Source organism: Lygodium microphyllum, chromosome 26 (assembly GCF_053477565.2).
Source record: "Lygodium microphyllum isolate KBCC chromosome 26, Lygodium_microphyllum_v1.1.10, whole genome shotgun sequence".
In the NCBI taxonomy this organism is placed as follows: domain Eukaryota; kingdom Viridiplantae; phylum Streptophyta; class Polypodiopsida; order Schizaeales; family Lygodiaceae; genus Lygodium; species Lygodium microphyllum.
Genome location: NC_141160.1, coordinates 32063325 through 32088145, shown reverse-complemented (window position 1 = coordinate 32088145; position 24821 = coordinate 32063325).

The window sequence follows — 24821 nt, the reverse complement described above, 5'->3', positions numbered from 1 at the left end:
GGATGGGTCTCCTAGCAGCCAGCTAGCGTCAGTAATCTCGAGTTCCACTTTTTAGAGGATTACTCGATTTGAAGCGGATTTGCCATTGCACTTGGTTCAAAGAGAATGGGAGACGGAGGGGAGTGCGGTACGTCAACCCTCCTGCCCATAAGACAAAATCCCATTCCGGCCCCCTAAAACAATGCAAGTCGGTTCTACCTAATGACTACTTGGTCAATTTATCGTCTTCCTATTTCTATTTTCCGATGTAGAAAAGCTCCCAGCTAACCGGGACCACCCTACCATTGGACGGACCCGTCGGGGGTTACGCCCACCCGCTTTCCTCTGATGATGGGTCATCTTTGGTTTTTTAATTACCTACAATACATTTATTGGAACATATACAACCAGCTTCCTTAATTAGTCCATTAAGTCACACGTTCCTTCACATAATTTATCTCACTAACACGCATACAATTCGAACAGTAAAGCAAACTTCTTTATTATATTGGAAGTTTATTACAAATTCCATCATTCCGTCCCAGCGGAAGATACACAGAATTCCATAAGGACATTCTGTCCACCAAGATTCCACCCTCATAACTAGTATTTAGGGTTCCAGGATCCCATCCTGGGTCACGAAGGGGCTCGTCAGAATCTTGGAACAATGCAGGATTTACAGCCAGGGCCCCCTCTGGCACCTACAATTCCTACTGCCCGAGACTATCCCTACTGACAGACCTTTCGCCTACGGAGCCGGTCCAAGCCTCTCGTAGCGATAATCATGACCCCCTTGGAGTAGGGTCTCGCCGCTAGCTTGGGGGTAGCCTAGCGCGATCCTTCCTTTTATTCTGTTTGACAATAATTTCAATCAAAAATCTAGATTCTAGTAAACACAAACAGTCCTTTCAAATATGTATCAAATAATGCAATGACAATCATCCCAACATGTAAATGACAGTTTCACATAGCCAAGGTAGACCTTATCCTAAGGTAACCTTACATTCTAATGAGGATTCTTCTCCCCATAAAGAAGTGTTGAGTACACCTCTTATAACATGTTAAGCAAGGCATGAGTTTTCCATTTGGATTCACTTATCCAACATAAGCAAAATCCCTTAAGGAAATATATTGTGTCAATAACTCAACGAGATGATCTATAGGATTCCTAAATAGACAATCCGCTTCTATAACCTTCACTAATCAATTCTTAACCTTGTCGCATTTGATCATAACTATATTGAATGCGCATAAAGACATATGTACAATAACCTTTGGCAATTAATTCTATCATGATTCTATGCCTTAGTATCTCAACTATTCTAGCTACAAATCATAGTGATTAATCATTTTATGCTTGTACTAATATGTCTTTCTAGATGAGTTATCAGTTTAGTGTGTAAGTGAAGAATATGGAAGCTAATATCTTATGTAATTATCTTATATTAAAAATTAATTATCTAGTAATGAATAACCTAGTTTGGCAGCATGGCGACATTAGGAACTTCATCTTTACTCGCGCTCGCATTAGCCACACCTAATGTTCCATTTGTAGTGGCAACTCCTGCAACCTCGGGCACTCTCGTATCATTGGTAATACCCGTTGCTTGACTGGTTGCGTTGATCTCCATGGTTTTTCCACTTCGTCGCTTTGGAGCCATCGTCCACGAGTGGTTTGAGAGATAGGGAAGGTGGGATAGATTTTAGATGAGAGGGGGTAAGAGAATATGGCTTAATTAAAAATCGAGACAAGGGATTTGAGCTAACTCTCTTCCTCTCTCTCTCTCTCTTTCTCTCTCTCTCTCTCTCTCTCTCTCTCTCTCTCTCTCTCTCTCTCTCTCTCTCTCTCTCTCTCTCTCTCTCTCTCTCTCTCTCGCTCTTTAGCTTCTCGTAGCCTCTTGAAGGAGTATTCTTTTTTCTCTCTTCTTCTCTCTCGTAGCCTCTCGGGGTCTCCTTATGTCCCTTATGCCTCTCCCATGCCTCATATTTATAGTGAATTGGAGAAGAGGGCTTGTGGTTGAGAAGTGGAGCTCTTTGTGGAGGGGGATCTTGGAAAGATCAGTGATCTGATGCTCAGATCATAAATATGATAGTTCCATTGGCTTTGAAAGGGGGGTAAAACACCAAGATACTTGGCTAGAAAGCTCTCTGTTCACTCCTTCTTCTTTTCTCTGTTCGAAGTGCTGTCTACTGCCTGTAAACTGCGATCGCGGCGTGCGTGATTTTGCCAGTCACTTTTCTTTATTTATTTTTTTAAAAATCTTCAAACTAACTAACACATCACTTTTTTTTTCTTTTAAATGACATCTAGTTCTAGAAATCTCCATATCTCTTTTTTTTATAAAAAAATTAAGATAATCTCCAAAATATCTAAAATATTCTAGTCTTGTCCAAAAGTCTAATATTTTTAGACTATCCAAACTATACACATTATCCTAGTGATTAATATAACTCATAAGTTTCGTTCACGTTGTAATTTACGTGAAGGGTGGCCACAGTCCTTGCTAATTTGAAAAAAATATCGAATTTACGACTCTTGATTTTTCTAAATAAAATATTTTAAATTAAATAAAAATTATTAACAATTAATGTTAGTTAGTTTTTACCTTAGTTAGTCTTTAGTTAGTAATCTTACTAACTTATTAGTTAACTAACTAACTTTTGAACTAACCAACTAACTTTTATTGTGTGGAAATATTACAAGGCAGTTCCCGAAGCAGAGAAATAGTCATCCATCATCTCAATCCATATATATCTGCTTCTGCTACAATGTCTAACCCTTCTCCATCAAACTCTTCTCCATCAAGCTCGGGTGCCTTAATTTGCTTGAGAAGAAATTTATTCTCTTGCATGTCTCTGCTTCTCAATCCATATCTCTGCTTCTGCTGCGACATCTAACCCTTCTCATCAAACTCGGGTGCCTTAATTTACTTGAGAAGAAATTTATTCTCTTGCATGTCAGTATTCTTGGGTGCAAAAGGTGCCTGACAATCAAGCCATACCACTCAGGTTATTTCTATTTAGGATATGTCTATAAACCGAACATTAATCAATCATGTATCATCATGAAGTTTGGCTCTGATACCAACTGTAACGTGTCCGCTTGACCACTTGTGGGACACGTCTTAGCAGCCTATCAGGAGGGGAGTCTAGAAAGCGCCACCTGGCACTCGCAAGGAATGTCACAGGGGTTGCGATCTAGGTCTTCCCGAGTCTGCCCCGAAGTGGAAGTATCCGGCCGTTCCCACTTAGGACCGACCTGAAGTCAAGGTTTCTTTCCTCTCATCCAAGTCTCTAGGAAGTAGCTAGCGTTGAGCTCCAGATGAACCACTTTGCATAGGAACAACAGAGTCAACGCAGATTTATGCTGCACTTGGTTCATGGAGAATGGGAAATGAGCGGGATGCGAAGCTCAACCTCTTTGCCCATAAGGCATAGTCCCATTCCGCTCCCTTAAAATAGCATAAATCGGGATTCTAACTCTACTAACTCTAGATCTTCACAGTTTTGTTATTACGTCTTTTGAGAAAAGTTCCCAGCTAATCGGGACCACCCTTCCGTAGGATGGACCCAAGTCACGCGGCACCACACTTTCCTCGATAGCTTTAGTTGTCTAATTAGGTCCTATCACATTTATGTGCGACATTTAAAATTAGCTTCATTAATTAAGCCTTTTAGGGCATAGAGTTCGTTCATGTAATTTAAACACATACACAAAAACAAAACAAGCAGTCCTTTTATCAAACAAGTTTCTTAACTTATCTTCAAGTTAATCTTTGTCTCCTGCCCATACAGGAGAATTATGTATCCCTTCTGTCCAATAGAAGTACTCGGTCCAAATCTTATGGCATCGAAATTTCCATCCTTTATCTAGAATAGGATCTTCCAACGTCCCAAGACGTTGGGTTCATGGGGATCTCCAACTCCATTCTGGACAGGCAAGGGGTGTCCAGAGCTCCACCTGACCCACAAGCAGTCTAGGAGTGAGATGCCATTTCCATGGTTGGCCTTTTCACCACTCGACCATCGGCCTGTGAATCGAGCAGTGCCCTCTCGGGAAAATCCGTGATGTGATCTTCGAGATGATCCACGTGTGCAAAATATCATTCCTTAATTAATCCAATTAAAATTCAAGCACAATCAAAGCAATCAGCCCTAATATCATATTCTAGAAAAACATTCCTTTATTCCCATGGCAACTTGTCATTACAGACCCCTCCCATGCATTTGCCATCAACAGAAGCCTTGGAATATTTATCCAAATCACAATGCAACAATCCCTTGATTGAAAGAAAAACATTTAGGGTGTTGTTCAATCAACTAACAAAACTAATTGTATTTTTTCAAACTATACAATAATAGACACGACAATAATTCCATCGCATATTCACTCTCCCCCTTGGGGCCAAAGAGTAGAATTTACTTAATATTCCCTCCTTTAGCCTAAGGCATATGCTAAAGGTTCCAATACTATACATGGCATAAGTCCTATCATTCCAATGTAAATTAATCAATCTAGCAAGAGCATTTATGCCTCTTCTCTAAGTGACAATTATCTTTTAGCATTTTCCTACTATGCAATATTTTTTCTTGGCTTTATCTTCCTTTCTCCTAAGGCAAGGAGTCGCATGTCATCGATGTAAAGTTTACATAATCTCTCGCATGTATGTACCGTGTATATGCATTTGCAAACTTTAAACAATATTATCATCGGTAAAGATTAATCAAAGACTCATCGATGCTCAATACTTTAGTGTCCCATATGTTGCTTATGCTATGCATGGATTCATCACGTAGCAACTAGGTGCAATTTAACTCCCTTTGATACAAGCACTTCACAAACTTCATCTTTAAATATTTGAGATGAGATTTATCATTTTCAATGACCTATTCTAGCACCACAAGGTACGGAGCCTAATGTATCTCTTGTGAGCATTACATCAAACATCTATCAATTTGAAAATACATTACTTACGACCGACACCGTGATTGGATTGACAGTGATGCCTTCACCCGAAGCTCTGTTGCTGGTTGTAGGATTGTCATCTGCACACGACATTCTTCGCTTAGAGGCCATCGTCCACAAGTAGACTCAAGAGATTAAGAAGGTGGAATAGATTCGAGATGGGAGAGCGTAAGAAAAGATGGTTAAATCGAGGATCGAGATAGAGGGAAATTGTGCAGCCTCTCGGGGTAACTCTTCTCTCTCTCTCTCTCTCTCTCTCTCTCTCTCTCTCTCAAGCTCTCTCTCACAATCTCTTGGAGGGGTATACTCTCTCTCCCCCTCTCTCTTGCTGCCTTTTGGGGTCTCCTTATGCTCCCTTGTGCCTCCCCATGCCTCATATTTATAATGAATTAGAGAGGAGGGGATAAGTCTGAGAACAAGAGTGGAGGGGCTCTTAGAAGACTCAGTGATGTGATGCTCAGATCATAAATCTGATGGTTGCATAGGCTCCAAAAGGGGGGTAAAACCCCAAGACACTTGATTAGAAAGCTCTTAGTTCACTCCTTCTTCTTTTCTCTGTTTGAAGTGCTATCTACTGCCTGTAGACTGCGATCGCGGTGCGCACGATTTTGCCAGTCACTTTTCTTTATTTCTCTTTTTATAAAATCTCCAAAACTAACGAAAACATCACTTGTCTTTTCTTTTAAATGGCTTTTAGTTCTATCTTTTTAGGATAATATCTAAAATATAATAGTTTTTTTTTCCCCCAAGAATCTAATATTTTTGGACCATTCAAACTATACACATTAATACTAGTGATTAATATGGCTCATAAGTCCCGTTCACATTGTACTTTTCGTGAAGGGTGGCTACGGTCCTTATCAATCCAAGAAAAATGTCAGATTTATAACTCTTGATTTTTTAAAATATATTCTTAATTGAATGAAAATTATTAGCTATTAATGCTAGTCAGTTTTTACCTTAGTTAGTCTTTAGTTAGTAATCTTACTAACTTATTAATTGACTAACTAACTTTTGAACTAACCAACTAACTTTTATTGCGTGGAAATATTACATGCTCCCCCACGCCAACAAGCCCGACTATCTCACTTTTAGTAGGAGAACAAGGGGAGGATGAATTCCATAAGGAACAATAGGACAATACGGAAAGAGATGCTAATGAAAAGGAGACCCACCGACCATCTCAACAACAAGGAACCTTGAGAAAGAGGACATTTAGCGGCGAGTAGAAAGGCTCAGAGTCATCAAGCCAAGGGGGAGAAAAAATATCACTGTTAAAATCTCCATAAGAAGAACCCAGTCGACCTCTAAAGGAAACAGAGAGCTACAAAGGGTGGAGGAGGAATCAAAGAGGCTTGAAGAAGAGCACATGAAAAAAGAAGAAGAGGAGAAAGAGTGACTGAGGCAATAGAAGGAGGAGATAGTCGTGGCCATTTGGAGATTAGTGGAGTAGCCCTCCTGATCTTAGGATTTAGTGATGATGAGCCCAACATGAGATGACATACCAAGCATAAGCATAGCAAGGGAAGAGGTAGGACCAAGACCAGTGGTGGAAGATAAGGGTAAAGGCCCTATATACCCAACCTCGCCAGTCATGGCCACCCCCATCATGGACGGGGTTCAGTACTTAGTAAGCAAAGTGCGAGAAACTGTGCCTGCACCTAGTGAAGGAGCCCCCCTTTCAGGAACAAAGAGGCCAGTAGTCAACTCATGCAGAATCATGTCAAGGGCCAAAGGTACCTCATTTAGAAGTATCAACTACTTCGATGCCTTCAGCCATGTGCAATACTAAAGATCATGATGAATTAGTAAAAGAGCTTCAAAGTTTACTCGACAAGATGATAGAGGAGAAAAAGGCCGTGCTTGTAGAGCTAGAAGAGGAAAACATCCCCTTTACAACCTACAAGGTTGAAAAAATGAGGGTGACGACCATCATTGGTAGGGAAATGATTGCACTGAAAGAGGCCTTAAATGTAAGGGAAGGAGAAGAGAGCCTAAAGGAATTGTACGATGAAGAAAGAGAGAATCACATTTCCCTAGAGAACATGTACACCTTCAAAACCAAGGAAAACATGCATCTAGAGCTAGAAATAAAGGAGGTGAAGAGGCAAAGAGGAGAGGCAAGGACAGAGATGTAGGTAGCAAGAGACAAAGAGATGAGGAGACCACGAAGAAGTTGGTAGAGATACACAACCAATTTCAAGAAGCTCTCCATGAGCAAGGCATACTGAGGGAACAAGTAGAATGCAAAAAATCAAGAACAACAACAAATGCACACATTGTGGTAGGAACCAGAGCAGGCGATCACCACCCTAGCTCGGTACCAAAATCAAGGGCTAGAGTAGATGAAAGATAAAGTAGAGGAGTGGTAGCCAAGAACGAAGATAGAGTCAAAGACTTGGATTACAAAGGTTGGCACATTCTGAGAGTGAACACATCGTAGCAGAAAGCAAGGCCACGGCTATTGAGAGAGGAATGTTGGAGCAATAGCACACATTTTTTAGCATAGTGTTGAATATCACACAGTTAGTTTGGGAAGAAACACTGGAAGACATAAAAAGAAAGCTAGAGCTAGTAAGAAGGGCACTGCACATTGACTTCAAGCCAATGCACTCAAGCCTAGTACTAGCTTGGGATTAGAGGAGCAACAAGTCCATCTAATCTCAACTGGCTTAACCTCAGAGGAACTTTCCTTGCTAGGGCTTAGGAAGCCAGAACAGTAAGTGTAGCTGCCTCAACAAGAGTGAATGGAGCCGATTCAAGAAGAAGGACCCAATTTTGAACAAGACCAAGAAGAGGGAGAACAACTACAAGAACCAAGTCCCCCTCTGTAGCCACAAGTACAACCAAAAGAGCCAGGGGAGGAAGCTATAAAACTTGAACGGATGGTGAAAATGAGGCACAAATGTAGAGAATAGGTAGAACTCACCTGCAGGAAGATCATTTGGGACTCTAACTTAGAGGCCTAGATGGCTTTTTGTAGTACCCTACCGCAGAACAGGATGATCCTATCTACATGCCCTACCCAAGAAGGATTGGAGTTGACTTCAATCGAGAGGTGCATGGTAGATATGACTTTCCTTTGATCTACAGCGTAAATGCCCCAGCCCCTAAAGAAAGCCTCATCTTCACTAAAAGGGACCTTCGCCCATCCATAGCAGGTTTCCTCAAAGACTTCTCGTCATGCCCCGATCATGCCTTCATCACCAGATATAACTATCTCCATCTATTGTGAATACTATTAAAACAAAGACCTACCCTAGGAAGAGTGATTTCCACCCCTCTTTCTTTAATATCAATACTAGGATAGATAGCTATGCAATGGTGCGCCTCATGATGAGAGGCATCCTCTTGCCAACATTTTGTAGTGTGAACCTCTTAGAAGACATGAGTGATAGTAGATTCACTAGGTATAACCACTCATTTTTGTCATCTACTCCACTCAACGTAAGATCTAATTTGAAGGGGTATCTACAGAGTAAGGCCTTCTTAAGGCCTTCTTAAGCAAAGCCCTCAAGCTGCCACGTAGCCTAACCCTTGCTCGTGAACAAGATGCTTCTATGTGCTCCCTTTATAACTAAAAGAAACGATGAAAAAAAAAGAAAAGAAAAAGAAAAAGGACAAGAAGGAAAAAATTGAAAAGAAAAGAGACACAACAATGAAATCAGTCTACATGTACTCTATGAGAGTCATAAGGATTGCACCTAGGGACCACGCTAGCCCCTCCCCCACATCACAACTTAGGGCACATCAAGGGTAGGACATGATTGATAGACATGTCTCCCTAAGTCACACACATCACCTCCATTTACATGAATTTTGGGTCCTTAAGTGTGGGATAACACCTTAGGCTCGACCCATCTCCCAATTCCACCATCACTTGCACAATAATGCACTACATAGTAAGGTAGACATAGCCCCTTAGGAAGTGCACTATATTTCTTTTCAGGAACATTGTACGATGGTGCTATAAACTAATACCTATGAAGGCCTTCATCGACCAATCATCTATTTTTACCATTAGTAACCACTTGACCTCACTTTATAGAGCATGCCCAACATGGCCACCTCCTCGACAACTCATTCAACATTTCTTCTACAACTCAATCTGTACCATTAGGTGCTTTGGGATTGGCACCTAGCTAGGAGGGGGGTAATGTTACACCCTCGGAAGTTCAAGAAGGAAAAGCTGAAAAATAAAAAATGGAAGATAGTCCCAAGGTGAGAAAAGCAAAAGAGAAAGACACACTTAGAAATGAATATGAAGACATGAAGTGTAGGAAAAATCATGAATGTAAAAGGAAGCACATAATAATAAGCACATTGTAATATGCTAGCAAGAAAAGTGATGGGCACATTGTAATTCATTTTGTAAACCGTCTAAATTGTAAAGAATGAGAGGTGTGGGTTGATGTCTATGCTAATAGGAAGGAGAAGAAAAGAGAGTAGAGGAAGGGACAAAGACCAAAAAGGGGGAAGGCCATCCAAGGAAGGGATAAGGGCATGTATAAAAGTCAAGAAATGAAGAAAAAATTTCATTATTGTGTGTGGCCAAACTTGCTCTCTTCTTGCTTCTTTCTCTTACTTCCTTCTTGTGCATGAGAGAGGGAGTGTGTGAGAGGGAGAGTGCATGTGTGAGGGAGTGAGGGACCGTGGAGAAGCTCTTCTTCTCCTCTCTTCATCTTCTTCTACGTCTCTTTCTCCCTTCTTGCATACATAGCTATGAAGTTCGACGCTCGAAGCTTGGAGATGGATTTTACTTGAGATCACATCTCAAATCATGGAGCCATCGACGGATTGGTGGGAGGAGGTACTCGATCGGATTCAAAGGTAAGCTCACTACATTAGTGTGTGGAAGAGTGCGCATGACTATGTGAGAGGTAGCCATAGCTCTTGGCTTGAAATGCTTGAAGCAATAAGCAGTCAGTGGGTCTTGGTGGTTTGCCTATGGGAGCAATGAAACTCCTACATCCCAACTTATTAATTCTGGGCAAGATGATCTTTAAGTCCTAGCTAGAGAATCTTGAACAAGAAAGTCATGCTAGAAGCAACTTCAGCCCCTCTAGACTCATTGTGGCCACTTTGGATGTTTTTAATGTGGATCTGAGTTGTGTTTGAGTTGAATGTGGATGTGGCCCACATGATAGCACAAGACCTAGCATAGTATTCCAAAACTACTCCTTGGTAATATTGTGACTCTCTCAAATCAAATGAGCCCACTATTAGCAGCAAATGACAAGCTCTAGACTCACCTCATAAAGATGGAGGAATGGCAATTGACTATTTGAGGCCTCAAGTGATATCTAAAAGACAAAAGATTAGGCTTTGCAAATTTGGTTTGTATAAAAGGTGCAACAACAACAAAAGTAGTGAATTGTGAGATACAATAGGGTATCTTGCATGACTAATTTTTTTCTTTGCAATCCTTGATTTGGAAGGTCATTAGCCTCAATTTAAGCTAGTTGGAGGAGCTCTTTCAGTCTTTATTGCAATAGATGCCATCTCCATGGTAAGAGGCTATAAAAATTTCAACATGCCTTGCATAATACTTATAAGAAACTAGAAATTCATCACCTTGAAGACAAAGATCTAGGTGCTAGCTCCAATGCTTACTCAACTTCTCCCGAGGGTCTTGATGTTGCTTATGGTGCTTCTAGACCACAAGGTCCTATTACTAGTCTTGTTGATCTTGGATCTTCTAGCTTTAGTCATAGACCCCTCTAGCCAAGGTTGTTATCTAGATCGATGTTGCTACTCCCTCTCAGGGCAAAGCCTTGAGTACCTATTGGGATCAAAAATAGGCTCGACACTGGCTATTGGGATCTAGCCAGCCCTCCTATACTCACTAAACCCTCATGACCTCGCGGCTATGAGCGTCGGGTGGCTATACGCTACTCTAAATAAATAACTTGTTTTTATTGAGTGCAATCCAACGGTTTTTCCTTCCCTAACTCCACAGAGGAAGTATTCCAACATACAGGTGATCAACACATCAATGTTCACACATAAAGAGCCCCCTCCCTAACCACTAGCAGAATGCTGTGGCCCCTACGGCTCTCCTATGTTGAGAATCTGTCAATCACACCTTGTGTATGCCCCTTTGTATGGAATAGCTAGGTTAGGAAGATGCAGTTTATTCTAGGAAGAGAGACAGAATCCCATATGCACAGTGGATGAAATGTGCCACCAAGCAATCCTATATAATGATGTACTTGACTATCACTTTCATATGATGATAATGCAATAGTACTTGTCTCTTTCATTCAAGTCTCTGTGTCATTGTCAGTCCTACACAAGATTGTGTTTATGAGTTCAAGTCTCAATCTTGAAACCTAATTCACTTGTGTAACAGTTGTCTTCTTTGTCAATGTCAACATGAGTAGTATCTTCATCTTCCATCCTCCATAGCTTCCGCCTTTGCCATGCTCTAGATCCCGCATTTCTAACATGGTATCAGAGCGCAGCTGAGCATGGCTTAGCATGTTTCAGGTCCTCTCTCTGCTCCCTCAGTCTCTCATGATCTCTATCCAGCTCAGCTCAAGTGTATGACTTCTTTTCTCAACTTCATCTTCAGCCAAGCTTGTGGCAGCCATAGCCAAACAGCACATAGCTCTGATTGAGCCCCTGGATCTCACACTACAAGCCGTTTCATCCCACGATTCCTTCTAAGAAAACGTTCCTCTACTCGTGGCGCAGCTTCCTATCACATCGCAGCTCAACATTGCGCACATTAGACGGCAGCATTGCGGAAATTGGAGATCGCTGTTAAAACTGCGCCTCTGCCCGGTCGTACACGCCATGGAGCCCGTCTGTACTGCGCCGCGTCCTGCAACCATAGGGCTTTGTGAGCCCATGACCTAAGCTACCTCCAGCTCGAGTTTGACGCCGGATGATCGTGTGTGTGGGCTGATGCAGCAGAAAAACCAGTCAGGCTGAAAACCCTAACTGTGGGACTCCATAGCTATTTTGTCTCAAGCTTTCATTTCACTTGATTTTCCTCACTAGCTTGAGTCAAGCTAAGCCCTGCCACTTTGATTCACTGATTTGATTAGTCTCCAACAACATTTGTCCGGGAGATCTCTGAAGCATTGAAGCACTTAAAGACCATTGAAGATTTGAAGACCTCTCATAGACTTGAGTGACAGTAGCTTTTCAATCAACTGAAGGTTTTGCTACTTTGATCTACTCCAAAACTCAGTCTTCAGCAAGAAATCAAAACACCAAAATCAACAAGAAGAAGGTTCAAGAAGATCCAACATCAACATCAGGCTCATCAAGAACAGTATCTATTGATACTTATCAAGTGTTATTTAACACTATTCTTCTTGTATCCTTTGATACACTTGAGTACAACACTCTTACTGATTTATCTCAAATTTGAAGCTGATTCTTGGTCATATCAATGAAAATCAGGAAGATTTCTATGTGGATACACTTCATGAAGAGTAACATGACTTGTGTTGCTTATTTACATGACATAGAAGATGTTCTTACTCTACTTGCAGAAGGAAATGGAGCTACCTACACCAAAGAGAAATCAATGAATCCATTTGAAGATTCTGAAGACATGTCTACCACTTTGCTTGAGGGGGACAACTGGAAGAGCAAACTCAAAAATGCTACAAGCAAAGTCAATAAAGGAGCAGACCAAGAAGATCATGAAGAAGAGAAGAAAGATAAGAAGATTTTCCATGATGCTGACAAAGAAATATCATATGCTGAAAAAGACCACAAGGGCTTATCGGTCCTTGTCTCTCATTTTCTGTTTTAAAAGCATTGTACCTGCCTTAATGTTCCTTCATAAGCTTTGTAAACTCCTCATGTAAGCCTTGTACTACAGCCTCTGTACACTTTGTGAGGCCCCTGTTACAGCCTCTGGATGTCCACCATGTTTATGGTACCCACACTTAGCCTTTTCTGCGACAGCCTCTGGTGTTTTGCCATGTTTGTGGTATGCCCACACTTTGTAGGTACTGCTCTCACTAAAGCCTCTACACACTTTGTACTTTCAGGTTGTGATTGAGGAGGGGTGTTGAGAATCTGTCAATCACACCTTGTGTATGCCCCTTTGTATGGAATAGCTAGGTTAGGAAGATGCAGTTTATTCTAGGAAGAGAGACAGAATCCCATATGCACAGTGGATGAAATGTGCCACCAAGCAATCCTATATAATGATGTACTTGACTATCACTTTCATATGATGATAATGCAATAGTACTTGTCTCTTTCATTCAAGTCTCTGTGTCATTGTCAGTCCTACACAAGATTGTGTTTATGAGTTCAAGTCTCAATCTTGAAACCTAATTCACTTGTGTAACAGTTGTCTTCTTTGTCAATGTCAACATGAGTAGTATCTTCATCTTCCATCCTCCATAGCTTCCGCCTTTGCCATGCTCTAGATCCCGCATTTCTAACATCCTACAGTCTAGGGATTGGCCCTAGGATATGACGTCTTATACATAGAACACAAATGTAATAGAGTCCTCTCATAATTTAAACGTGATGATCTAGGAGACAGTATATAATAACCACTTAATCAAAATCTCCCCCCCCAAGATATCAAACTATCCTACAGCAACGGGAAACTCTTTATGCAGTCGTAGAGATAACTTGATCGGTTGTGCATGAGATTCACATTAGGCTTTACTTTGCAAAGAGAATTGGCTAAATCGAATTCATGATAATTAGCAATGATTCTATTTTCCCACTGCCAGACCATTCTTTCTCTTGGTTCATTGAATAGGCTTAGGTGCCTCTTTCTTGGCTTTTGCCTTCTTCTTTGGCAACTCCTTATTGAAGTTATCTTTGCCAACAATAGCTTTTAGAAGACTAGCTTCCACATCAAGGTTAAGGACTCTCATCCCCTTATCGTCCTGTTTAGGATTTTCCTCAATAGGTTTTACGTTATGTTTAATGTCTTATTTGACTTTCTCCCCTCTTGTAATGGCTCATAAATTGGAAGCCTTAGTGGTGTTGACACACACAACTTTGATAAGGGTGACACCTCTACCACTGGTGGGTAGCTCTTCTACGATAGCTTTTTCTCTCTGCAATTGGGAGCTACATTTTAGAGCCTGTTTTTAGAGTGCAAAAGTGGCTCGAGAGGCACCAAGGACCAAATTTTCATGAAAAATGGAACGAGTACAAATGGCTGAGCTAGAGTTTTTCTAAGTAGAGTTCGATGCTAGGAACGCAACACAAGTCTTGGTTCATCAATCAAAGGTCATTTGACGCCCCATTTAATCCCCGTAAGGTTTGGTGTTCTAAAGTAGCTATGTGATTCAGGAGCCAGAAAGAGCATGATAAAGGCCACGTTAGTAGATTTTGATGCCACGGAGCTTCTTGGCCTCGAATCCAAGCTTGTTTGCCTCTCCAAATTGCAAAAAACCACCACATTTGCAATGTGAATACTTAGTTGTGGACAGAATATTTGTTAAATGACATTCAAATGAAATGTAAAGCATTAAAAATACTCAAAATTTTAGCCAATAGGGGGGGTGTAAAATTTTTTTGCATCACATGGTGTCACTTGACTTAATGTTTTTGGGGATTCTATGCTAATTGTTAAGAAAATGAAAGGAATATGGGCTTGTAAAAATGATAGCTTAGTAGTGAAAATGAGAGAAGCTAAAACTCTCATGAGGAAGCTACAGAAAGCCCAAATCTATTTTGTGCCAAGGTGCACAAATGGCGACGTAGATGCTCTAGTAGCAGCTGAAAATTTGAAAGAGCTAATGGTGGGCATCATTGCAGTAAAGCTTCCCTTGTTTCAGGGTAAGTTTCAACTACAAGATGTGCTTTATTTTCTTGAGAATGCTGAGGCACCTACACATATGAGTAAGGGTGAGAAAAGGTGGCTGGCTACTAAGGCCACTAAATATTGCTTGATAAATGATGTGTTATATTGCAAAGAAAAGGATGCAGTGCTTAGAAGGATGCCAACAGCAAAGGAGATTACGGATGTGATTAAGAGCTATCATGAGGGGATTTGTGGTAGACATTTTGCTCAAGAAATAACTAGTAGAAAGATTCTCCAAGCCAGTTTTGTATGGCCTAGTCTACATCGAGATGTACAACATTGGTGCTACACTTGTGATGATTGCCAAAAGGCGGGACCAAGGAAGCTAGTGCATGAGGAATAAAATCCCATAACTACATATGGTCCATTTGAGAAATGGGAAATTGATGCAATAGGGCCACTCCCACGAACTTAGTCTGGCAAGGAATACATCATAATGGGTGTGGACTACATGAGGAGGTGGGTAGAGGCTTCAACAACTAGTAGGATCACAGCGCAAGAACTGGGAAAATTTGTATTTGAAAATATTTGTTGTAGGTTTGGCACACCTTTGAAAATTATCTCTGACCGGGGTCCTGGTTTTAGGGCCGATCTAGTAGGGGAGCTAATGGAAAGGCTAAAAATCAAGCATAGGCATTCTACTCCCTACTACCCACAGTGTAATGGTTTGGTCGAAAAAGTGAATGAGCTGATTTGTAAGATAATTACCAAGCAAGTACACATACACCCCAAGCACTGGGACAAAAAATTGAGTACAGCTCTTTGGGCCTATAGGACTTCATTCAGAACCTCACTTGGCTATACTCCATTTCACCTCATCTATGGCCAAGAAGTTTTGCTTCCTCTAGAGGTGGAATTGGCTAGTTTACGTGTTTTAGTAGTCGGTCGAGAGAAGAATCAAGAAAAGAAGATAGAGGAAAGGATCTTGGATCTAGAGAGGCTGGAGTTAGACAGAGAAGCAGCAGTCCAATACTATTCATATAGGCTGAAGAGAGGAGAAAGACATTTAATAAGAATCTTGCTAGCAAAAGCATAAGGGAAGGATCACTTGTGCTATGCTATGATAACCACTTTGATGCTAAACTTGTGTTCAAGTGGAAAGGGCCATTCATGGTCATAAGAAGATATTCAAATGGCAACTATAAGCTAGGTGACATGGATGGGAGAGTTCATAAGACAAGGGTAAATGGATGGCGACTCAAGCCTTATTTTCAAAGAAATATGGACACTTTGGAGCAGTCATTCAATGAAGAGACACCAATGAGGAGGTGAGTCCTCCCTTCTCTATTGGACCATCATTAGCAAGCTAGAGGCATGAATGCCTCTAGCCTAAGGGGAGGACTAACGATCAGGGTTTTTTACAAACCGGATTTCTACCACAAAATTTGGCCAAAACCCCTATCAAGAGCCTTACCATATCACTTTGGATTTTTCAAAAGACTAGCCTCCAACTACACGTGGGTTTTGCCTGCATCACTAAGATTTGGAATCTATCACCATTATTAGAAGATACCTCACCCTAGTACACAAGCCAATATCCACATCATGGTGTCATTTGGATCTTATACAAAAGCTTACAAGCCCTTCTGTCACATGCTTATATGCATTTATATATATATGAGGAACTAAAGTCAAAGTAGCTTTTGGAAGCCATTTTTTATAATCTTAATAATTCCCAAGGTGAAGTGAATTTCAAGAAAATTCTTGCGTGGCCCGATTGATTTTGGCATGATCTACAAAGTCGTAGAAAAAACTTTTTCTAGATTCTTCACCGATTTGAAGTTACGAAGGCGTAGACTGTTGGCTACACACAATTTTCTTCTCTCTTTCACCACACCAACTTTCCATTCTATCCTTCTTGTAAATATATTATAATAATGTGCTTGGGCACCCACCTCTTGTAATCTAGCTCCCTTTCTCTATTTTATCTACTACCACCCTTGGCTTCTTGCATGATGACTAAGGTGGGGACTTGTCCCATCCACTATTCTCCATATTTTCAAAGATGCCATACATCATCTAGGATTATATTAATCAAGAAGATTAGCTTAATCTAATCCCTCACAAAGGCTATATAAAGAGCCCATGGAGAATGGGAATGACAAGGAGAAGGACAATGACAAGCACATGAGAGCACTCTAGAATACCCTCATGCTAGTCCATCTTTTTGAGGTAAGCTATGAGTGAGTTCTTTTATTATGTAGCATAATGGCAAGCTTTCTCTACCTCTTCTCCTCTCCCTCTCTTCTCATTTTCTCATTCCATGAATACATAATGGCAAGCTTCCTCTACCTCTTCTCCTCTTGTCTCCCTCTCCTCTCATCTCTCTCTCTCATATTCTAATATGATGTCTAGTACATATATTCTCTCTTGTGAATTTGTGTCTTGGTTCTTTTGATTCTCTTTGAGAAAATGGATGTCCTAGCCCATCCTCCCTCTGGCTAGGTGGTGCCCCTCTTTAGTTCTCTTAGTGAGGATTGGAGGTTGGATGGGTAAGAGGCAACCCATTCATCATTTCAGCCCTCACTGCAAGCCGTCTAGGAGCGAAATATCATTCTTGTGGTTGGCCTTTTCACCACTCGACCTTCGGCCCATGAATCGAGCAGTACTCTCTTTGGGTTAATCCGCAGTGCGATCATGGAGGTGATCCATCCGTGCAAAATATCATTCCTTAATTAAATCCTTTAAGAATCAAGCAAAACCAAGGCACTCAGCCCTAATATCATTTTCTAAGAAAACATTTCTTTATACCCATGGTGACTCGTCATCATAGACCCTTGCCATGCATTTACCATAAATCACAAGCACTTGGAATAATCATCCAAACAACAACTAACAACCAGTTGAATGTAAAAGCATTTAGGATGTTTGTTTGATCAACCAACAAAAAAAAACCAATTGTATTCTTTTCAAACAATGCAAGAATATATGATATAACATTTCCATCGTATGTTTGCTCTTCCCCTTGGGATCTAAGAGCAATACTATGCAAAAATGTTTCTTAACACTTCCTTCCTTTGGCTAGGGCATATGTTAAGGGTTCAAACACTATTCATGACGTAAGTTCTATAGATCAATTATATTGATCGATAACCCAACCCTGAATTTAGATTGGCAAGAGTCGTCATTATCCGACGGATCTCAAGATATCTTAATTTTAATCCTTATGATTAATTTCTTGTACTAGCTCTTAGTCAAGTCATGAGTCAAATAGGAAAATATCCTCATATATCAAAACATGTTATAGGCATAACGTGTAAATATTTGATAATATAAGTGCGAGATGATCTCAAGTAATTAGACTCTAACAGGCCTTGCATTGAGCTAGAATCTAGTTCTTCTTAATATTTGGGCTCTTAAGCTAAGTAATTTTGAAGTATCTAGACTTTAAACTAGTACTTTCCATTCATGATTCTTAATGTTATATTATTTTAGTAATTATGCTATTTATAACCCTGACTATGCTTTAAACCTAGCACTTGTATGCATAATCTTTTAATGTCGTTCTTTTGATGACTATATCATTCATAACCATTGACTAATTCTTCCTTGTAATTGCTCTACCAACGAATAAGCCATATGCAACTAGGTACAATTAAATTTCCTTAATACATGCACTTTGTAAGCTCAATCTTATGAATATGTGAGATAAAATTTATCCCTTCTGATGACCTATACTCGTGCATCATAGTATGGGGCATACGATAATCAAAACAAGCATATATCAATTTGGAAATACATTACTTACGATCGGAACTGTAGTTGGATTGACGATGATGCCTTCGTCTGAAGCTTCGTTGCTGGTTATGGAATTGCCACGTGACATTCTTCGCTTGGGGGCCATCGCTCGCAAGTAGACTCAAGAGATTAAGAAGATGGAATAGATTCGAGATGGGAGAGTATAAGAGAAGATGGTTAAGTCGAGGATCGAGATAGAGGGAATTGTGCAGACCTTCAAGGTAACTACTCTCTCTCTCTCTCACAAGCTCTCTTTCAAGCTCTTCCTCACAATCTCTTGGAGGGGTATCCTTCTCTCTACCTCTCTCTTGCAGCCTCTTGGGGTCTCCTTATGCTTTCTTGTGCCTCCCCATGCCTCATATTTATAGTGAATTAGAGAAGAGGACTTGTGGATGAGAAGTGGAGTTCTTTGTGGAGAGGGATCTTGGAAAGATCAGTGATCTAATACTCAGATCATAAATCTAATAGTTCCATTGGCTTTGAAAGGGGGGTAAAACTCCAAGACACTTGATTAGAAAGCTCTTAGTTCACTCCTTCTTCTTTTCTTTGTTCAAAGTGTCGTTTTCTGTCTATAGACTACGATCACGGCACACACGATTTTGCAAATCCCTCTCTTTATTTTTTCTTTTGATAAAATCTTCAAAACTAACTAAAACATCACTTATCTTTTCTTTTAAATGACATCCAGTTCTAAAAATCTCCATATCTTTTATTAGGATAATATCTAAAATATCTAAAATATACTAGTTTTGCACAAAATCTAATATTTTTGGATAATCCAAACTATACACATTAATACTAGTGATTAATATAGCTCATAAGTCTCGTTCATGTTGTAACTTACGTAAAGGGTGGCTACAGTCCTTGTCAATTCGAGAAAAATATCGGATTTACGACTCTCGATTTTTAACATATATTTTTAATTAAATAAAAATATTTAATTATTAACATTAGTTAGTTTTTTACTTCCATAAATCTCACTCTAGTAGGAAACTTTTAAAGACGTAGATTGACTACATTAGGTAAGGAGAAGTATTCATGCAAAAATCTATGATAGCTAACAGCCAATTAGGTTGTATTATAAAATCATGTTCAGAATTGTGTTTTATTGCACTATGACATGTTATAGAACGAACAATTTGCACAAAATATTACACATTGGTGCACACTGAAATCAAGGATTTTATTGATTTTGTTCGTAGAGCATTAGATTTATGCACTAGCATTGGCATGCTTGAGAGGTAAAAGAAACTAAAAAAATGGGTTATCGGGTATAAATGCCAAATTTTCACTCCAAAATCGAGTACCACTACGGTAACTTGTCCTATGAGCGAAATGATAAAGCATGGTTATCGTAGGAAGTAGTCATATTTTCTCATCGTGTGATTTGTATAATCGGAAAGGTAGATGTGTATGAATTTAGTTCATGATGGTCATGATAGGCCAGAAGTTGATTGAGCATCTATGGGTTGCTGCAATACTAACTGATTACTAGGCATGAATTTTTGCAAGTGCATCTTAGGTTACCAATATGTATAATATGCAAGACTGTGTAAGACCATGGAATCCCATAAACCATTAGAGAGATGTGGCTTGCACTTACATTAGGCATGACAAATTCATGTACCTCATGCAAGGAAAAATATAAGTCACAATTTATGATTTGCTTGAGTTCATTGAAATTAATTTCCAAGAATAGAAGCTCCACATTGCATCGCCAACTCAAGAAAGACTTGCATCTGGGCTTGCGCGGCATCATGGATAGTTCCAATTGCACTATATGATAGGGGCTCATTCTAAAAGATAGACTCAAAATGCGCGTGTAAATGGTTAAACTTAACTATTAGAGATAGTTTGAAGAATAAAATCCCATATGATAAGTAGGGTTAGAGCTTAATTTGACTTATTTAGGGTTAATTAAAAATAAGCTAAGATCACAGGATGACCTAGTATCAAGTAAATGTGCTCACCGGTCTCTATCCTAGCAGCTAGCCGCAATGAGCCCAATAACACCTTTAGAGGGTATCATTCTTAACCACAATACAACTCAATGAAAATACAAGAAAACTCGAGTGTTGTATCCGCAAGAAAGAACGACCAATCACCATGGGTCATTTAGTGCTCGCGACTGCTCAAGGATTGGAAAGGACTTAGGTTGCTCTTGGCTTGCGAAAGGAATGAAAAAAAGCTTCTATTATGAATTCTTAAGGGAGTTAAACCCTAGGGTAAACTTAGAAACCTCAATAAGATTCTAAGAAGAAAGAACGGTTACCAAAGAACCAATTAAGATCCTAGATTGAGTTATTTAAGACTTGTGATCCCAAGACAAGAACTCGGGACTAAAGGCCAACAAATTAGGACGTCCAACTACCATCCGGAAACTATCAGATATAAATCCAGTAGCATAATTGCTTGCTCCTATCACATAGGAATAAGGTCGAAATGAGGGTATTCTCTATCCCTCAGAAGGTCATGGCAACTGTCACCAAGGCAAGAAAGACCCAAGAAGGGTGAACGCTAAGAGTTCAAAAATGGGAACTCCACCTTAGCAGATGTCCCGAGTACTTGCCTTCATTATAGTTTGTGCTTGTACACTTAGGAACACCGTCTATGAAAGGATTGTATGACCCCAAACTCACAAAAGAAATTGGAATAATGAATCAAGTTGAATACATGGAGGGCACGCCAAACCACCCCCAGCTAGCCACCAACTCTATCCAAGGGGGTTCTAAATAATCGTGATGCGAATGTGGACCAAACCCACCACAAGAGTTCTCTCCATGGGTTAGTTTGAATATAGGAGGATGCTTGGATGCTAGGGGAGATTTGGCTGTAAATTCCCTGCCTTAGGGTCCTAGTCAAATGATCTACGAGACTCGAGATGGATTCTCAAGGCCCTATTACTATTGCAAGGGGGAAAACTTGGAGAAAATAAGACGCATCCTCACGGATTGTGGGAATCATTATTTTTGGACAAGACTTGTATCTCAGTTAAAATGCTAATATAAAGTTTACTTCCAAGGAACCGGTCTGAATTTTTTTTGTGTCAATGTCATAACTTACATGAACAAACCTCGTTCCTTAAAAGGCTTAATTAAAGAAGTTGATTTTAAATGTCACACATAAATGTGGTAGGACCTAATTAGATAACTAAAGAACACCTAATGAGGGAAGGGGGTTTGCAAAATCCCCATCCTACAGAAGGGTGGTCCCAGAGGACTGGGAGGCTTCTCACAAGGTTCTATAGTCACACAACCTTTAGGTATTGTTAGGTTAGAACCTGATTCATGCCATTTTAGGGGACTAAAAAGGGACTATGCCCTATGGGTAGAGAGGTTGAGTGGCGCATCCCTCTTGTTTCCCATTCTCTTTGAACCAAGTGCAACATAGGTTTGCTTTGGCTTGGGTATCTCTACGTAAAGTAGGATATCCAAGTCCCGATGCTAGAATACTGTTAGGAGACCTTGTCCCCTAGAAACCCTAATTTTAGGTCAATCCCAGTGGGGCAATGAATGCTCCGTTGCGAGACGGATATGAGAAACCCTAGGTGACAAACCCTGTAACATTCCATGGGAGTGTCGAGTAGTGTTGCTTAGATTTGTCTCTCGATGGACTGCTAAAAACATGCATGGATAGTCGATAGGCAGCACGTTAGATATGGAATCTCCCTCAACCCTAACTAATGCATGTTTGGAGTCTCTTTAGGTGCTCTGTTGGGCCACATTGTCTCTACACACGGGATAGCAAAAGACTCTACCAAGATTAAGAAGATTGTAGCTCTAATAGCATTAACCAACCTCAAACAATTGAGGGGATTTCTTGGCCATGTGGGCTATTATAGGCTATTCATTGCACATTTTGCAACAAAGGACCCCCTGCAAAAGATCCTAAGGAAAAATGTAGAGTTCATTTGGACAGATGATTGTGAAGAAGCTTTCAACACTTTGAAGAGGTATATCTGATTGAGACACCCATCCAACAACCTCCTGATTAGATGAATGAGTTTCATATGCATACTGATGCATCTCTTGAAGGCTCAAGCACAATCCTATGCCAGAAAGGCTTTTACAAGTTGGATTAGGCCATCTACTATACAAGACATAAGGTCACTGATTGGAAAAGAAACTACATAGTGATTGAGTTAGAGTACCTCATAATGGTATTTGCCTTGGAGAAGTTTCAACACCACCTCCTATCAATGCACTTCAAGTTTTGTGTGGATCATGAGGCACTTTCCTTCCTAATTAATAAAGCAGATGTGAAAGGAAAAATGACATGATGGTTATTCCCGTTCGAGGACTTTAACTTTGAAGTGGTTACCAAACCCGATGGCTCCCATATTTTGGTTGATCATCTGTCACAAATCCCTCAAATTGAAAAAGAGGAGCAAGATGATCCAAACCTCCCTAATTCTTCCCTATTTTTGGTTCAAGCTCCTATTATTATCAACCCCCTACACCTTGCTAGGCAGCATATCGTATAAGTGAGACAAAGATAAAGCTACGGAGATGTGTTATGTGAGATGAGATGGGGATTGTGTTGAAAGCATGCTATGACAAACCCTATGGCGGTTGAAACTTTGTAGGAGAAGTGACATTTAGAAAGGCTTTGCTCATAGGTTACTGAGGGCCTACACTACATAAGGATGCCTATGATTACTATAAGCATTGTGATTCCTATTAGCGGATGGGAAAGCCTACCGATTGTAGTGCCATACCACTACAACCCACCTACTTCCCCTGTGAAGTTGTTTGAGAAGTGGAGCATCAACTTCGTGGGCCTAACTGACTCTCCAACTAGAATGAAATAGAACTGACATATCTTGGTATGTATGGACTATGTGACGAAGTGGCGTGAAGCCAAAGCTCTCAAACAAGATGACGGAAAAAACATGGCAATCTTCTTATATATGAGAAAATTATCACCCACTTTGGCAGTCTCTTAAAGCTAGTAAGTGGTAGAGACACTCACTTTTTGAATAAGATCATGGAAGGGCTTACAGACCTTTACAAGATCTGCCACCATTATAAGTCCACCCTCTACTACCCCAGAGCCAATGGCCAAGTTGGAGTTACCAATCGCATCATCTATTCTATCCTAACAAGGATAATTGCTACACATTGCCATGACTGGGATGATCACCTTATAGAGGCCCTCTAGGCATACAAAACCTCCCATAAGGCTACTACAAGATATACACCGTTCCTATCTGTATATGGAAAATAAGCTGTCTTCCCTGTCAAGTTAGAACTACGCTATTTACGAGTAGTTATCAAAGAGCAGCTCTGAGATAATGAGTCACTGCATCACCACCTCCTTCACTTGGAATGTTTGGATGAGACTTGTTAGATGGCCTTATAGTGTATGGAAGCCACACAAGCTTGAGGAAAAACTTGCCATGATAACTTCATCAAGCATAAAAAATTCAAGGAAGGTGACCTAGTCCTTGCCTATGATTCACACTTTGGAAAGTTCCTAGAAAAGCTCATTGGATGGGCCCCTACAATCGATGTCTCTGATGATGATCTGTTCTTGATTAATGGATACTGCATAAAGAAGTATTTTTCTCCTTGGAGATCCTTGCAATCACAGTCGACAATCCCTCTCCCTCTTGGGCATCACTCATTACTATTTTTTATGTTGCTATATTGATAGTTGTTATTTTCATTCTAACAAGGTGACATCATTCTCTTAGCCCCTCACCTCTACCTCTCACCCTTTTTCTGTTACCTTTCTTTTCAATCCAGCAAATGTGGTGCATATGGTTTTGATATATGGTATTTTTACCATTTACCTGAAGAAAGGAAAAAGAAAAAAGGAAAGAAATAGGTTGTGAGAGAAAAGAACTTTGATCCTCCCTGTCATGCCAACCTACTCTTCAAGAATAGGTGGAAACACCCTCGAGAGAAAGGAAAAAAGAAAAAATAGGAAAAATAGTGAAAAAGTGAAAAAAAAAATAAAAAATTGTTATGGGAGAAAATGAAGAAATTCCCTATCATAACAGGCCTCCCTCCAAGAAAAGGTGGCAAACATTCTTGGATGGGAAGCTAGCTATGGAAAAGGTGGCAACACACCATAGTCCAGAATAGTCCCCTTTTGTCTGGTCCATAGAGTTTTGTATAGCTTGATGATAGTCCTCGTTCTTCTATCTTTCCTCCATGGCTGTTTCTAGTGCATCCTTTTCTTCAAAGGGCATTTTTTCCTCTTTAGCATAGTTCTTGGTGGAGTCTTTCTTCTTCCCCCTTTTTGCAAAACCCTTATCCTTGCTTTTTTCTTGGTCATCTTTCCATGCCTTTTCTCTATTTCTAGCTTCCTCTCTTTCTACTTTTTTATGGCTTT